We start from the raw sequence: 18,102 nt of genomic DNA on the forward strand, positions 1-18,102 counted from the left end.
AGACCCTATACAAAACTTATGTTCAAACAAAAGGGCTCACAGTATTGCATAAGTGGTAAAGCACATTCCCATACCCACATAAAGATAAAAAATACACTTATACTAATTGATTAGTAATTCCCATTTCCCCTTCCTCTTATACATACTCTTCAAAGATTATCTATTCAAATCTCTTATTATCTAACTTGATAAATTGGGAGGGGTTTGTATTAATAAATTTTTCTTTTTTCTTTTTATTTTATTGTGAAGGTGAGGTACAGAAGGGGTAGAGTTACATAAGTCAGATGATGAGTACTTTTCTTTTTGAACAGTATTTGATAGCTATTTTTTTTAACTGGTGAGTTGCAGTTGTTCTTTATATATTGTAATATGGGACATTTGTTAAATATATGGTGTGCAAATACATTCTCCTTTTCATACCTTTAAAATTGTATCTAAATGAAGAGGAGAAGAGGGGGAGAATGCAGTAAAAAATCCAATGTATATCTTATCAAATTAAGAAGAGTTAGGGAAGGGGTGGGTAAGAGAGGGATGGGTGAGGATGTTGAAAGGGATGACATCGATCAAGATACATTGTATTTATAAACTGCTTTGTTAAATAGCCACTACTTAAAGATCATAAAATGAAAAAAATAAAGAGTATTTGCGAAGCAAAAGCTTCAAATTTTGATTAAAATGTTTTATTGGTTTTTATGTATCATGTTTCTACTTTCAGGTCTAATAATTCTTTTTTACTTAAAAATATTATTCATTAGTTGAACAAGGGGGCATCATTTTGACATGTCTATACAAATGTATTTAGATCACCCTCAATCCTAAATTATTCTCCCTCATACCCCTCCCTTCTTCCCTAATAAATCTCAACAACATTCACAGTTCCACTTAAACACATGTAAACTAAGTATTTTGATCATATTCATGTTCCTTCAGCTTCTTCTTTTGTCCTCCCACATCACACTACTACTTCTATCCCTGGAGAGGTCCTATGTTATATTCTGACATTCATGTCTTTTTTTAAGTGTATGCTAATTGTTTAACGGGATTGTACTGACATGTTTCACATATGCATATACTGTATGTTAATCAGATTAACCTCATTCTCTGTCAAATTGCCCTTCCCCCACATTCCTTATTATTTATCAGCTTTCGGTGAGTTTTGTCATTTTTGTTCAAAGTTGTGATACATATTTCAGTATTGTTCACCCACTAAAATTATCTGTTGTTCTCTGAAATAAATATATTTAAATTGAGACCCAAGTACAAACACATAACTCACTTATGTTTAGTAACACCCAATACACATATTTTGAAGGTAAGTTTATTTGTCAGTATTTTTAGTGCAACTGAATTTTGACTACTACTCATCATACTTAAGTGTCGAATGTTCACTTGGGGAAATTTCCACTTGTGGAAATATTGATGCTCAAAATGTTTTGGATTTTGTAGCATTTCAGATTGCAGATATTTTTAGGGATTCGCTATCTGCACTGTTATGCACATTGCTGCACAAAGAAAGAAGTAGAATTCCTGGTGCCAGTGGCTCATGCCTATAATCCTAGCTACTCAGGAGGCTAAGATCTGAGGATTGCAGTTTGAAGCCAACCCAGTCAGAAAAGTCCACGAGACTCATATCTCCAATACACTGTGAAAAAAAGGGAAGTAGAGCTATGTCTCAAATAGTAGAGCACTAGCCTCGATCAAAAGAAGCTCAGGGACAACACCCAGTCCCTGAGTTCAAGCTCTAGGACTGGCACAAAGCAAAATTACAAAAAAAACCAAACAAACAATAGAATTTCTCAGCCTAGAGTTTTTAAAAAGAAGCATTGCCCAAAATCTCATTGCCAAACAGGTGCCAAAATATGTATTCCATTAAAAATTGTAGGATCATAATTATATACATATGAACTAATCAGACCTATAGTTTTGAGAAGGTTATGCATATTTTCACTATGTTGAAACCATGTTACCATATTTGCAAAAATGACTTTCTTATCCTATCATTTTTATACTATATGTTATAAAATAAAGAGGAGTCCTTGCTTATATCCCAATCACAATGAATATTATAATGTGGAAAGCATACTAATTAGAAATAATGAAGAACAGTAAATGTGAACAAGGAGTGAATTCTTAAGTAATTGAATAGCATAAAAGCATTGTTTTGTGTTTTTTTTAAAGGAAAGGGTAACTTTCTCACACTATTATATAATTTAACATAACTTTAAGCATGATGATACAGCTTCATAAGATTAAATAAACTGGGAAGCACATGCTTAATATGACAGTTTGCAAACATACTGATTTGGGAGCATATTGACTCTGGGCATGTTTGCATCCCTTGTTCACATTTGTCCTTACTGGTTGAAAAGGAACATTTTTTCATGATTGGTGAATGTTTTACATTTTTTAACTATTCTCATTATTTTCTAGATGCATTTACATAATCTCTCATTAAATAAAGCCAGTGAAAAATGTGCTAGCTTGAGATGTATGCGTTTATAAGCATTATATCTAGAAAAAAATCTAACAAATAAGATTGAGGAAATTTGTTGGTTGTCTATATAAAAATACTACTAATGTTTTAACAAGAATTACATTAAAACCATAGATCAATTTGGGGAAAATTGGCCTATTCTCTATGTTATATATCCAGCACCATGAACATGGCATATATCCCTAATTATTCACAGTTTCATGTCATCAGATTTTTAGTTGGTCCAAATAAACTCTGTGTATGTTTTGTTAGATTCCTAAGTATGTCATTTTGCAGAGAAACTATAGAGCATTACATCTACAGCTTTGGATTTGAATCATGTATTACTTATAATTAACGTTTTCTGCAGTGCTGATGATTGTGCACAAGGTCATATGCATTCTAGACAAATACTCTATCATTGAGTAATATCTTCAGCTCTCATAATCTTAGTTTTAAAGATTATTTTACTGTGATATTAGAACTTAGTGTGAGACCAACCTTCCTAACAGATTTTTAAACATGCTACAGTGTCTTCAGATATAGATGCAATATGAACTTCATCATACAGAACTGAATTTTTATAATAACTGATTCATAAGTGATTTTACATAGTAATCTTCTATCCTCAGAGCTCTCATTGATTTTTTTTGTTTATTTAATGTTTTTTTGCATTTTGGGCTGGCCATAACTAATCCTATGAAGCATGGCAGATATATTTTCCTTGATCCTAATATTAGGAAGAAAGCTTTAAAATCATTCACTATGATTCTGACATTAGCTATAGGCTATTTTTTAGATGTTGTTTATCAACTCGAGGAAATCCTCCTTGATTCTTAGCTTTCTGACTTTTTTATTGTTGTTTTATGGCTGTGTGTGAATATTATGAAATATTCTGTCTTGCATCAATTGATATGATCAAGTGCTTATTCCTTTATATACTTTAGAATGTGTCAATTTTTTAGGGAATTTTAATCACTATAACCATGAGCAATATTTCTCTGCAGCTTATTTGTTCACATTTGTGCTATGCTTGTTTGATTTGGGTAGCAGAATTTCTTGCATCATATATTATATTTGCAAGCTTTGCTTCCACTTCTATGTGCTAGAAGTTGACAGTTGTTTCCTCTCATCACATGAAAACAATGTCATGGCACTTCCTTCTGACTTCCATGGTTTCACATAAGAAACTTGTTATTTGAACTGTATATTTCATAACCTTTAAAACTTTATTTTCTTTTCAAGATTTGACTATGATACATAAAATATGGATTTCTTTAGGTTTATTCTGTTTGTTCACACAAATCACTAGGGGTTTTTATTTGTGGTTTTTATTTTAGTCATTTTTCTGAGCACTAACTTAGCAACATCCTTTGCTCCTCTCATCTTTAAAGCTTCTGATGTCATAGACTATAGATCTTTTCTTCCTTTAGTTTTTTGTTGTCTACATTAGGTACTTTCTATTGCTCTGTCATCTTTTGCATAAATTTTTGCCATGTCATCTTCTTTCTAATGATGAGCATCTCTGCATTTTGATTGTATATCCTTCCATTTCTAAAATTTCATATTCTCTTAGTCTTTTTTCCTAAGATTTTGTTTTATTTGTTGTAGATAAGTTCATAGTTTTAATACTTTATCTGTAGGTTCAGTACAATCACACTAGAAATCCTAGTAACTTATCTTTGGAACACAGACAAATTCTATTTGGAGAAGCAAAGACTGATTGTAGTCAACACAATATTGAAGGACAAGAACAAAGCCAGATAACAGAGACTATAGATTCAAGACTGCACTAATCAATATATAGTCTGATATCAGCAAAAGAACAGATCAATAGATCAATGGAAAATACAAGAGAATACCAAAATAGAGCAAAAGAAACACAGTCAACTGATCTTTGACGAAAGAGCAAAGATAAAGCAGAAAACACAGTCATTTCAACAAATGGTGCTAGAATAACTGTACACAGAGTAAATAAATACGTGGATCTTAGGCCTTTCATGAAAGTTAGCACAATTAGGATCACAGACCTAAAAGTAAAAAAATCACATAAGAGAAAGTCTAGATAACTTTTGTTTGGGTGATAAGATTTCAACACAACACCAAAGACATAATCTACAATGGAAAATAATAAACTGGACTTGATTAAAGTTAAAATTTGCTTGCTGTAAAAGTGTTGTCCAGAGAATGAGAATATTAGTCACATAATAGGAAAGCAATAAATGTAAAATTCTTATCATAAAAGTCGCACGCAAAACATTCAATGAACTGTTACAATTTGACAATAGGAACACTATTCAGTTTTAAAAATAGAGAAAAAGGGAGAATTGCCCAAGATGGTGGTGCTCTCACTGGTAGCCCCACTACGTGCTCCTGACCAAAAGATCTAGGGGCACAGCTACACTTTACCTCAGGAGATCTACTCCAATCAAACTTTAAATACCTAAAGACTTTTTCTACTATAAGAGGGCTATCCTAGCAGGCAAATAAGGAAAGAGAAAAGAGAAACAGTGAACGGGACCCATGCAGAGCAGCTGCACCATGCGGCTCTGTGCAGTGCCACCCCAGGACTCTCTGCAGACTTTAAGCAGAGGAGCACCCAAAAACTGAAGAAAGTACTCAACACTAGACCCACGGAAAGTTAAGAAGGAATCTGGTGAAGACCTCCTAGTTAGCAAACGGCCCCCACCCCAACCCCTGCCCCCCAGGGCGGTTATGGGGAAGGAGCGAACTCAGAAATACTGCCATTACAATCGCCAGAAATTGGCACCATTGGTAAGCCCCCAAAGTCAGCCTGTGACTGCAGCACTGGCAGGATCCCCAGGGCCCTAGCCAACCCTGCACAAGGGCCCCAAGGAGCCACAGCCACAGTCAATCCATTGCTCTAAGCTCTACAGGCTAAGCGCCCTGCCAACTGGGCACTCTGCTGGGACCTGCTCCCTCCCTGCTGCCACCCCAGGCTCCAGGCACCACCAAGCTGCTACAGACATCTCTACAGACACACCTAGCAGCTGCAATCAGCCACCTCCAAGGCTTCCCACTGCCAGCCAGCTACCTCCCACCTCCTCTGCTGCAGACCTGCATGGACCCGGCAGCCCACACCAGACGGTTGCATGAACCTTCACCTGGCTCCTCCTGTACCAGGACTCCCCACACTGCCACAGAGGAGACCCTTCAGCATCAGCAGAGCCACCCCCTCCACCTGTACCTGCCAACACCCTGACTCTCTGAGAACCTGCCAATTCCATCTTACCCATCACAGCACAGGCTCAGTGGTCCAGCACACCACCAGCTACAGACCTTCCTGGGGGTGGCAATTCCCTGCGGGATCCCAAAGCCCTCTGACCCAAGCCTCCTTCCAAAAGGAAGGGATCACACCAGAACAGAACATGGACATAAGCTCTGTTCCTAAGGCTCTGTGGCTACCTGGGAAAGCCTGGGAACACAGTTCCAGGCCTATGATAGCAGTCTACAAACCTGAAACCCCCAAAACTCCCTTCCACCAGGCCTGAGAGTGAGACTATAGATAGCAGGCAGTCTCCCCCATCAAAGGCCATCTGCTCCCAACCAAGCCACAAGGAAAGTGGACTACAGCAAGGCATACAAGGTTCTATCAGGAATCGGCTCTGAGGACTATCGGGAGACTAAAGCTCCCCCAAAGAACCTGAAAAACACATTCTTTAGATTTTTGTTCTTGTTTTTATTTTGTGTTGTTAGTTTTTATCTCTGATCATTTGTTTTTTTTTTTTATTTCTATGTGTTACTTATGTGTATTGTGATTTAGGATTTGCTATTCCACTTAAAGCTTCTATTTTTCATTATTTGTTTTTTACTCCCACTTTCCAATTTCCTAATTTGTAAGGGTTTGTTTTCTTTTCTTCTTTCTTTTCCTCTCACTCTCCCCTTCTCCTTTCTCTCCACATTATATTACTACCCCATTGGAGCTGCCCTCCCTAGTTCTATACACAAAGTAAGGCCTCCTTCTATGTGTGTAAACAATAATTACAGGAGTTAGCTTAGATTAAGCGACTCTCCAATAATATCTGAATAATCTTTCTCTAATCTCAGAAAGTCTCCCAAATACACTTACTTCTCACTTCTTTTTCTTACCTTCATCTCCATCTCTAAGCTACTCACTTCATAACCTTTCTTTGAATTCTTTTCCACTTCTTACACTCAGTAACAAGGTCTTTCTTCTCCTCCCACTACATATACCCCTCCCTAAGCTGTTCTTACCCCTTTACTATCATTATACCCAAGTCCTCTTCTGAACTTGAACTCATATCTCTCCAATCCTAACTCTTCATTTCTCCATCTGCTCCAGCTCATTGATCTCTAACAGTTTATATATGACCCAAATTACAGTTGGTTCTATATTTGACCACAAAATTGGTTCCATTTGACTATTTTGAGTACAAGGGGCTCATCTTGTTAACTCTAAGGAGCAGACTACTCATCAGCCAAACCCAGGTCATCTCAAAAGTTACAACTATACATAATCTCGACTCCGAAGCCGCAATATCCCTCTCCAAGCAAAGAAAAGGAAAGCTAAATAGGGAAACACCTACCCATAAGGTTGAAACCCTAAGATCTATACATCTACATCATTCCGGGTTGGCTCTGGTCCCAAAAAAGACTGTCCTACTGTTATATTAGTGTGGTTCCTGTCTCCAAATGGGTATAAGCAACCACAGAAACACAAGGAACATGGCCAGTAACAAACACCAACACCATTTCCATCTCTACATAAACAAGCTACAGAGCAGTCCCAGAATAATCTAGAGGATAATGCTCAAGATAGATTAAAAGCATGACTGGTAAACCTGCTGAATGAAAAAATGGACACCCTGCATAGGGCTATCAGAGAACGTGATGAAGCCAACCAGAAGCTAACAGATGACTTCATGGCCTCCACAAATAAAAAGATAAAGGAACTCCAGCAGAGGGAGAAAGAAGCTAATGAAAAGATAGGAACCCAGATTAAGGAGTGGAAATAAAAGTCTGAGAACCAAGCCAGGTGCCAGTGGCTCACACCTGTAATCCTAGCTACTCAGGAGGCTGAGATCTGAGAATCGTGGTTCAAAGCCAGCTCAGGCAGGAAAGACCTTGAGACTCGTATCTCCAATAAACCACTAGAAAACCGGAAGTGGCACTATAGCTCAAGTGGTAGAGCGCTTGCCTTGAGCTGAAGAGCTGAGGGACAGCGCTCAGGCCCAGAGTTCAAGCCCCATGACCGACAAAAAAAAAAAGTCTGAGAACCAACTCCAGGAGGTAAAGCAATCTATTCAAGACTTCAAAGAAAATCTTAATAAGGAGCTGGCCACCATTAATAAAGACCAGCAAAAAGCAAAGGTGATAGACACCAAAGTAAAAAGCCTTCAAACTAGAATGGAGGAAGCCAAAGAAAGAATATTGGAGGCTGAAGACAGTTTAGACTCCATAGAGAAAGAGCACACAGATATTCATAACAAAACCAAGAAGTATGACAGATCCCTGCAGGAAATACAGGATACATTCAGAGAGCCTAATTTGAGAATAATAGGAATACAAGAGGGCCTGGAGAGGAAAGTCAATGCATTAGGAAATGTATTCAGCAAAATCCTAGCAGAGAACTTCCCAAATATACAAAAGGACAGGTCCATCCAGATACAAGAAGCTTTTAGAAACCCAAATAGACCAGTCCAGAACAGGTCATCCCACTGCTACATTATAATCTGTACCAGCTCAATAGCCACTAAAGAAAGAATTCTTAAGGCTGCCAGGGAGAAGAAAACAATCACATATGAAAGTAACCCACCCAGAATCACCTCAGACTTCTCAGCAGACACCATAAAATCAAGGATGGCCTGGAAAGAGGTATGCCATGCCCTAAAGTCAAATAACTACCAGCCAAGAATAATCTACCCAGCCAAGCTCTCATTCACAGCAGAAGGACAAATAAAAACCTTCCATAGCAAGGAAAATCTGAAGCAATATATCTCTACCAAACCAGCTCTCCAAAAATTCCTCAAAGACAGTCTACATATAGAAAACCAACAAGAACAGAACATAGGCAACGAAGCAGTCCACAAACAGAGAAATATGTAATTACAACAAGAACAGCTAAGGCACAGTTTCCCCCCAAAATACAGATAAAAATGTAGGGGCAGAAAGACACCTCTCAGTTCTAACTCTTAACATTAATGGTCTTAACTATGCGACATATATTGTCCAGTTGGATCAGAAAGCAAGATCCTTCTATCTGCTGTCTTCATGAGACACACATTGCCCACAAAAATAAACATATTCTGAAAGTGAAGGGCTGGAAGAAAATATATCAAGCAAACGGCCCCATAAACAGGAGGGAGGTACAATCCTAATATCAGATAAAATAGACTTCAAATTAAAATCAATGAGAATGGATAAAGAAGGTCACTACATACTAATTAAGGGATCTCTCCTTCAGGAGGATATAACGATTCTAAACAACTACTCACCAAATAACAGAGCACTGAAATTTACCCAGGAAACACTACTTTCCCTCAAATCTCACATAGATCCAAAGACATTAATTGTGGGGGACTTTAATACACCATTATCCTCACTAGATAGTTCAACCTGGCAAAAACTCAAAAGAGAAACTTTGGATCTTAAAATCTGCATAGATCAACTAGACTAAATGGACATCTACTGAATATTTCACCCACCAGCATCATATTACACGTTCTTCTCAGCAGCACATGGAACATTCTTCAAAATAGACAACATCCTAGGCCACAAAGCAAATCTGTCCAAATTCAGAAACATCAAAATTATACCCTCTCATACCACAAGGGAATAAAATTGGAATTCAACACCTAAAGCTACCAAAGGAAATCCTGTAACACATGGATGCTGAATAACACACTGTTGAACCACCAGTGGGTCATGGAAGAGACTAGAAAGGAAATTCAAATGTTCATGATATTCAACAAAAAATGATTACACAAATTACCAGCTCCTCTAGGACACAGCAAAGGCAGTACTCAGAGGCAAGCTTATAGCTCCGAGTTCCTACATCAACAAATTGGAAAGATCTTAAACCAACAATTTAATGAGGCACCTAAAGCTCCTTGAAAAAGAACAACAAGCTAAACCCCAATCCAGTAAATGGAAACAAATAATTAAAATTAAATCTGAATTAAATGAATTAGAGTCCAAAACAACTATAGAAAGAATTAACAAAGAGTTGGTTCTTTAAAAAAATTAACAAAATTGTTAGACCTTTAGCAAATCTTATTAGAAAAAAAGAGAACACACCCAAATAAACAAACTCAGAGATGAGAATGGAAACATCACTACAGAAACAGCCAAGATTCAGAATATAATAAGGGGATACTTCTCAAAGCTTTATGCTAACAAGTTTGAAAATCTGAAAGATATGGACAGATTTCTAGGAAATGTTGGCATGTCCCAACTAAATCAAGATGATTTTAAACAATTTAACAGACCCATATCAAGCATCAAAATAGAAGCAGCAATAAACGACCTACCACCCAAGAAAAGTCCAGGACCGGATGGATTTAAAGCTGAATTTTACAAGGACTTCAAAGCAGAGCTCACACCAATACTCCTCCAACTCTTCAATAAAATCGAAAGAGAAAGTTCACTACCTAACTCATTCCATAAAGTCATCATAACCCTCATCCCAAAACCAGAACTATAGACTCATTTCTTTGATGAACATTGATGAAAAACTTCTCAACAAAATTTTGGCCAATCGACTTCAACAATTCATCCTAAAAATCATACACCACAATCAAAAAGGAATCATTTCAGGGATGCAAAGCTGGTTCAATATATGCAAATCAATTAATATAATTCATCACATCAACAAGACCAAGGATAAGAACCACATGGTTATCTCAATAGATGCAGAAAAAAGCATTTGACAAGATCCAACACCCCTTTATGATGAAAGCTCTGGAAAAACTAGTAATCCATGGAACATTCCTCACTATAATAAAGGCTGTATATGACAAGCCTACAGCCAGCATTATCCTTAATGGTGAAAAGTTAAAGTTATTTCTTCTAAATTCAGGATGAGACAAGGGTGTCCACTCTCCCCACTTCTTGTCAACCTAGTATTAGAATGCCTAGCTACAGCAATAAGACAAGATGCAGACATAAAGGGGATCCAAATAGTGAAGGATAAAGTAAACCTCTCCCTCTTTGCAGATGACATGATCTTGTATTTAAAGAACCTCATGGACTCCACTCCAAAGTTACCTGAGCTGATTGGAAACTTTGGCAAGTAGCAGGGTACAAAATTAACCCTCAGAAATCAATGGCTTTCCTGTATGTCAATAATGAGAAGAGCATGGCTGAAATTTAAGAAAGCAACCCCTTTTGTAATAGTCCCACAGAAAATAAAATACTTAGGAGTTAACAAAAGAGGTGAAGAATCTGTATGACAAAAACATTAAAAACCTGAAAAAGGAAATTAAAGGAGAACTAAGCAAGTGGAAAATTCTCCCATGCTCTTGAATTGGTCGGATTAACATCGTGAAAATGGCAATACTTTGAAAAGCAATCTACAAATTCAATGTGATACCTATCAACATTCCAACCTCATTCTTCAGTGAAACAGAAGAGGCAATCCAAAAATTCATATGGAACAATAAAAAATCCTGAATAGCAAAAACAATTCTTAGTAGAAAAAACAGCGCTGGAGGAATATAAATTCCAAACTTCAAACTCTACTACAAAACCATAGTAATCCAAACAGCTTGGTACTGGCACAAGATCAGACCTGAGGACCAATGGAATAGGACTGAAGACCCAGAAATGAACCCACAGACCTACAGCCACCTAATCTTTGACAAAGGAGCTAAAGAAACAGAATGGAAGAAAGACAGCCTTTTCAGTGAATGGTGCTGGAAAAATTGGTTAAACAGTTGTAGAAAACTAAAACTAGATCCATATATATCATCCTGCACCAGAATCAACTACAAATGGATCAAAGACATCGAAATAAAAACAGACTCCATGAAAACATTACAGGAAGGAACAGGAGAAACTCTAGGGCTCCTTGCTCAGGCCAAAATTTTCTTAATAGAGGCCCAGAAGCACAACAAATCAAAGAAAGGTTGGACAAATGGGACTGCATGAAACTGCAGAGCTTCTGCAAGGCAAAGGACATAGCTAACAAGATCAAAAGAAAGCCCAGGGACTGGGAGAAGATCTTCACTAGCCATACAGCAGACAAGGGTCTCATATCTAAAATATACTCAGAACTCAAAAAACTAAATCCCTCAACAACAAATCCTCAAACAACTGCCCGATTTAACAAAGGGGTAAAGACTTGAGACTTCTCTGAAAAGGAAATAAAAATGGCCAATAGACACATGAAGAAATGCTCAAGACAATTCTGATATTCCACCTCACCCCAGCTAGAATGGATATAATCAAGAAATCTAATAACAACAGATGCTGAAAGGGATGTGGCCAAGAGGGAACCCTACTGTATTGTTGGTGGGAGTGTAAACTTGTTCAACCACTCTGGAAAGCAGTATGGAAGTTCCTCAAAAGACTCCACATAGAGCTCCCCTATGACCCAGCAATCCCACTTTTGGTCATTTACCCAAACAATCACAAACAAGGTCATACCAAAGCTACCAGCACAACCATGTTTATCGCAACATTATTTACCACATCTAAGAATCTAAGATACGTAACCAACCCAGATGACCCTCAGTAGATGAATGGATCAAGAAAATGTGGTAACTATACACACACACACACACACACACACACACACACACAAGCACACACACACACACACACACACACAATGGAATTCTATGCCTCCATCAGAAAAAAATGGCATTGTCTCTTTTGTTGGAAAAAATCATATTAAGTGAAGCAAGCCAGGCCCACAAAACATAGATCCCATGGTTTCCCTTGTTTGCAGGGACTCGTACGTGTCTAGGACAAGCAGAATAGATCAAGGGCTATGTACAAATGAGATAATGTTAAGCAAAATGTACTCCAAGACAGGGACACAAGAGGTTTTTGTTTGTTTGTTTTTCTTTCTTGCTAGTGTTTATAATGTACTTACAATACACTATGTGATTCTGTTGTTTCTATTGTATGTTCTTCCCCCATGGTATAACCCCTGTTTTCACTGGATTTGATACTGGTGCTCTGCACCTTGTATATATATTTTTGTAATTTGGGGAGGGGAAGGGATATTGCAGAATGCTTAAATGGGGATGCAGGCTGACCCATTGTGATGATGAGATGTATAGGATACTATATTGAAAACGAACTTTACAATGTTGGGGTGGGGGGTGCAGGAGGATTTGGGGAAGTGGAGAGGGAAGTTATGGTAGGGGGAAAATAAAGGAGGAGGTAACAATGCTCGCTATGAAATGTACTCATTACCCTACTCATGTAACTGTAACTCCTCTGAACAACATTTTTACAATAAAAAATTTTAAAAATAGAGAAAACATCTAAATAAAGAGGGAAGTAGAAAAGCGCATATATGAAAATTTCTGCACATCAAGTGCCATTAGGGACTGTAGAACAACAATGTAATGGTAACTATATACTTATTAGAATAGCCCAAATCCAAAGCACTAATGATAACAAATGCTGGCAAGGTTGTGGATGAAGAGAAACTCTCATTTATTGCTTATGGGAACGTAAAATGTTATAGACACTTTACCCGACAATTTGATGGTACTGTGGTTTGGATGTGAAGTATCCCAGCTAATAGTGATATTGAGAGGTGCTTGGGTTGTGAAGGTGTTCACACCATATGCAATTAATTAGTGATTAATCTAACTTATAGGTCCATAACTGAATGACTTATTTTGAGGAAATGAGTCATTGGGCATAACTTTGAGGGGTATACTTTGTCCTTGATTCTCTTCTTCCTTGTCTCTACTTCCTGTTTGCTTTGAAGTAAGCAGTTTTTGTCTGCCATGCCTTTCCAACAAGGTACTTTTTCATTGCCATGGGCCTAAAAGCACGAGAGCTAGGTATCTATGAACTGAGACACTGGAAAATGTGTTTCAATAATTCCTTCCATCCAAGATTGTTTCAGATATTTAGCCAACAACAAAAATGCTAATAAAACCCAGCATAGGTAGTTTCTTATTAAATCAAAGGTATCAAATGCTATGTGACCAAGTAACTGTATTCTGTGGTATTTAATCAATAAGTTGAAAATACATGCTACACAGGAATGTTTATAGTAATTTCATTTATGATTGTCAAAATTTGGAAGCAATCATGATGCTATTTCATAGGAAAATTGGCAAACTCATGTATCTAGATAACTAGTACTACAAAAAAAATGAGCTACAAAGTCATGAAAAACCCAGAGGAAAAGTTGAATGTCTATTATCAAATAAAAGAATCTGACCTGAAAGTGTGACTTATGGTAGAAGTCCTACTAAATATGAAGGCTCGAGAGGGGCAAAATATGGATCAGTGAGGGCCAGGGTTTAGGGAGAAGAAAGGATGAATAGGAAGAGTTCAGAGGATTTTTAGGACAGTGAACCCCTTTTTTTTTGGTTGTTGTTTCTGGGGCTGGAACTCTGGGCCTGGGAACTGTCCCTCAGCTCTTCTGCTCAAGGCTAGTGCTCTACCACATTAGCTACAGCTCCAGTTCCAGATTTTTGGCAGTCAATTGGAGATAAGAATCTCATGGACTTTCCTGTCTAGGCTGGTTTTGAACTGCAGTTCTCAAATCTCATCCTTCTGAGTAGCTAGGATTACAGGCATGAACCACCAGTGCCCAGTGAAACTCTTTTTATTTGGTGGGGGCGTCCGGTTGTGGGGCCTGAACTCTGGGCCTGGGCGCTGTCCCTCAGCTCTTCAGCTGAAGGCTAGTGCTCTACCACTTGAGCCACAGTGCTACGTCCAGCTTTTTTATTTTTTATTTTTATTTTTTGCTTATGGGGTGCCAGCTTTGAGCAAAAAAGTTCAGGGACAGCATCCAGGCCCTGGGTTCAAGTCCCAGGATTGGAACATAAATAATGTGGGGAGAGGATTACAGAAGAGATTTCTCAATAAATCTTCAATTTGAAAATAAGTAACTCTGAAAGAATAGTTTGCAGGAAACTAATAAATTTGGTAGTAAATAAGAAATCTGATAATAGTTACTAAAAAGGTAGATTGTAGAAAAGAAGTTCATTGAGTTAAGACACAGTTAAGAGCAGCAGTTAAATGCATTGGAGAAAGATGGAAGAAATAGCCCAGACTTGCTTTTTTCTGCCTTTTGGTTTTCTATACTTTCCATTGGCTAAACCCGACAGGAGACTCTTCAGCAAGCATGCTAAAAAGATGCAATTTCTAGAAGACAAGATCACAGTTATGAAGCAGAACAAAGAGGAATATAAAATGGATTGGACCATGCTGGCAAGAAAAGAATGCAGCGAAATATTTAGTCTTGACAGAAAAATGGTTTATCTTAGCCTGTCATTTTCATCTGTAATGTATTTTTTTTCCATTTTTCTTAGGCATTTAAGGAACAGAAGAAATGAAATAATTTACAGTTACAGTGATGTTCAACAAAAGGTAAAGTCCCAGTTAGGGGATAGTTTAGATGGTGAAAGAATTAGAGAGTGTAGCACTTTCTCTTTATTTTCCATTCCAATTCATTTTTTTCTAAAGTGTCGCATGGTTATCTTCTAACAGAATAGTCCCAATTCCTCCTACTTGAACCTTATAACATTGCTGTCATTTCTCTAATTCATAAACTTCATTCAATATTTGTTGTTGTTGTTATTATACTGAATATTTTTGGGTCAACTAGAAACATGAATAACAAATCATTTTATTTTAATTTATTCCTTGTCTAATGTACCTACTTTCTTGGAAGTAAATCCAAGTTTCTGATCTATATCATTTTTGTTTACTCTGAAGTATTTTTTGACATTTCTTACAAGGCAGGTCTCTGGCAACAAAGTACTTCAGTATTTATCTGATAAAGTATTTATTTATCCTTTACGTTTGAAGAATAATTTCATTGATACAAAATTTGAGGCTGGTGGGTTTTTTTTTCTGCCAAGACTTTAAATTATTTCACTGCATACATTTATTACCAATATGTCCCAACCCAAAGGTTCTTTCTGTAACTATGAGGCTGGCTCCTATAAGTGGCATATCTCTAACTGTTAATGACTAGTCTCTTGTTGGCCAGTGTAGGAAGCAGAAAAAGAAAGGATCTGGGATATTCCTTCTCCCTTCACTTTCATCTTTTTGTGACTTCTTGCAATGAAGCCTTATGTCATTAATATTCTGTCAAAGATATCCTCCAATGATCATTTTGTTACAGAATTTAGAAACAACTATTTTCTTCATTTGACGTTTCAGGCTTAATAAAAGAGGGCATGTCACAATTGTCTCATGTACATATTCTCTGAGTTCCTATTTGGATTCCTTTAAATCTCTATATACCTCTGAATGTAGTCTGGCTGTTATTTGAATTCACTTGTATTGAATTCTATTTCTTCCCAGGGTCATGGTGTATACAAGAAGAGTCATAAAGTAAAATATAAAAGTGAACAGGATTCATAGTTACTTTAATATGTTTGTATGTATAAACAACCTCTGCATTTCATGGGTACAGATAGTTTGAGTATTAAATATTTATAAAAATTTGAGATTGAAGTTTGACACCTCCATTCTGATTTGCAAGTAGTATTTACAAAAACTAATAGTTGTAACAATGAGAGTGTCTTATCATTTAGACCAGAAATAATCATTCACCTGGTAACAATGTAGTTAACAACAAATTTCCTAAAATTGTACATAAAGGGCTTGCATATATATTAACAAGTCCCATATCCATACTTCAGCACACTACACTTTTAAATTTGAATGGAGTTTTAGTTTCAAAAAAGAAACCAAAACAGCTTGGTAGTTATAAGATAAAATTGTGAGATAATAAGTTGTTTCTATATGAGCACATGATTAGTGAAAGATCTTAACACAATATCGTAGAATACTGTATCTGTGATGTACCAGGTTGCTTGATTCCAATTGTTTTTTTTGTCTGACTTCCATGTCTATATATGAGTCTATAAAATAGCATACTTCTTGTTGTATATAATAAATTATTTCAGAAAAGGTTGTGAAATAGATACCTTTAAATAAGGTACAACATTTGAAACTGTGGGAAAGAAAGGAAGAGAGCCAAAATCTTTTTATTTTCACTTCAATGTAGTTGAAAATGTATTACCTAATGAAGCTTGTTTTTTGCCATATTATTATTGGTAAGGCTATATTAACCTAAATATTTGAAAAATTTAAATAATTGAATTAATAGGAAAACATCTATTTCTTCATTTATATAAAATAATGTCTTTAGAGTTTTCAGTTACTTAAGAATTCATTCTTTATTCACTTTTAGATTTAGCACACTCAGTTCTTTTTAATTAATTTGTCAGGTGTTTTATGATTCAGGGATTACTGGTTAATGTTGGAATATAAGCAAGGACCAGTCTTCATTTTACAACATGTATAATAAAACTGTAAGCTAAGGAGGAATAATTTTAAAACACGCTGATGCATGACTTTAATGTAATTAAAAATATGTTTTACATTCATGAAAAATTATATGTCTCTATCAATCCCTCTATAAACAATTATAACTGCATCATTTAAAATTATGTCATCATATACGTATGGTGTATATGTAGCCAGCTATAGTCATTTAATTATTTTAAAAATGTGCTTCCCTTTCAAAACTGCAGAGTTGGGGTCTTACTAGTTTTTCATTTTTATAATCACAAAGTATTAGAAAATGGCTATAGGTGACACAACAGACTACACAATGGTTAGCACATGACAATATCACCATAATTGGTGTTTTAATTAGCAAGGTCTAATACCAATGATAAACACTTTTAAAATATAAAGTATTATGAAATAAAATCATTAGCTTATAATTGGGGGAATACAATGTGTCAATGGGCTGGGACATTCAAAATGGTAAATACCAATGCTCTCCAAAATTATCTATAGATTTAATGTGATTCTTACAAAAAGCAAGCAAAGTCATATTTTGTAAACATATGTGAGCTTATTCTAAAACATACATGGAAGGGCACAAACCCTATAATAGCAAGGACAATTTTTATAGAAATGAATAAAGTAGGAGTAATCATTACATCCAATATTAAGCTGTCAGCAATCAAGGTAGTATGGAATTGATGGAGGGACAGATTTGTAGTTCAATGCAACAGAATGTAGACCACAGAAATAGACTTTAAAAAAGGGGACATATCTAACTGACTTGGAAACAGTTGCAAAAAGCAATTCTATAAAGGAAGGTTAGTATTTTTAGTATTTCTTGTTTTCCTTAACTGGAAATTGACCAAGTGAATATGTGTAAGCAAAAATAAATTAAAAATTAAATAAATAAAAAACCCTGCAACATAAACCTTATCTTTAGGTAAGAATGTTAAGCCGGGCACTGGTGGCTCATGCTTGCAATCCTAGCTACTCGAAAACTTGAGATCTGAGGATAATGGTTCAGAGTCAGCCAGGGCAGGAAAGTCCATGAGACTCTTATCTCCAAATAACCACCAAAAAGCTGGAAGTAGAGCTGGGGCTCAAAGTGGTAGAGTACTAGCCTTAAGCAAAAGAGCTCA

At 36.4% G+C, this 18,102-nt stretch overlaps 1 protein-coding gene and 1 pseudogene across 1 annotated transcript in view; both read right to left on the minus strand.

The window, feature by feature from the left end:
* LOC105993435 overlaps positions 1 to 5,721 on the minus strand; it is a 30,364-nt pseudogene extending 24,643 nt beyond the window's left edge.
* The window catches only part of LOC105993437 (dystrophin-like), a gene marked incomplete at its 3' end in the record, with an annotated part of 1,816,642 nt that overhangs the window by 1,713,628 nt on the left and 84,912 nt on the right, over positions 1 to 18,102 (minus strand). The gene's annotated exons all lie outside the window — the stretch shown is intronic.

Source organism: Dipodomys ordii, unplaced genomic scaffold (assembly GCF_000151885.1).
Source record: "Dipodomys ordii isolate 6190 unplaced genomic scaffold, Dord_2.0 Scaffold96, whole genome shotgun sequence".
Classification (NCBI taxonomy): Eukaryota; Metazoa; Chordata; class Mammalia; order Rodentia; family Heteromyidae; genus Dipodomys; species Dipodomys ordii.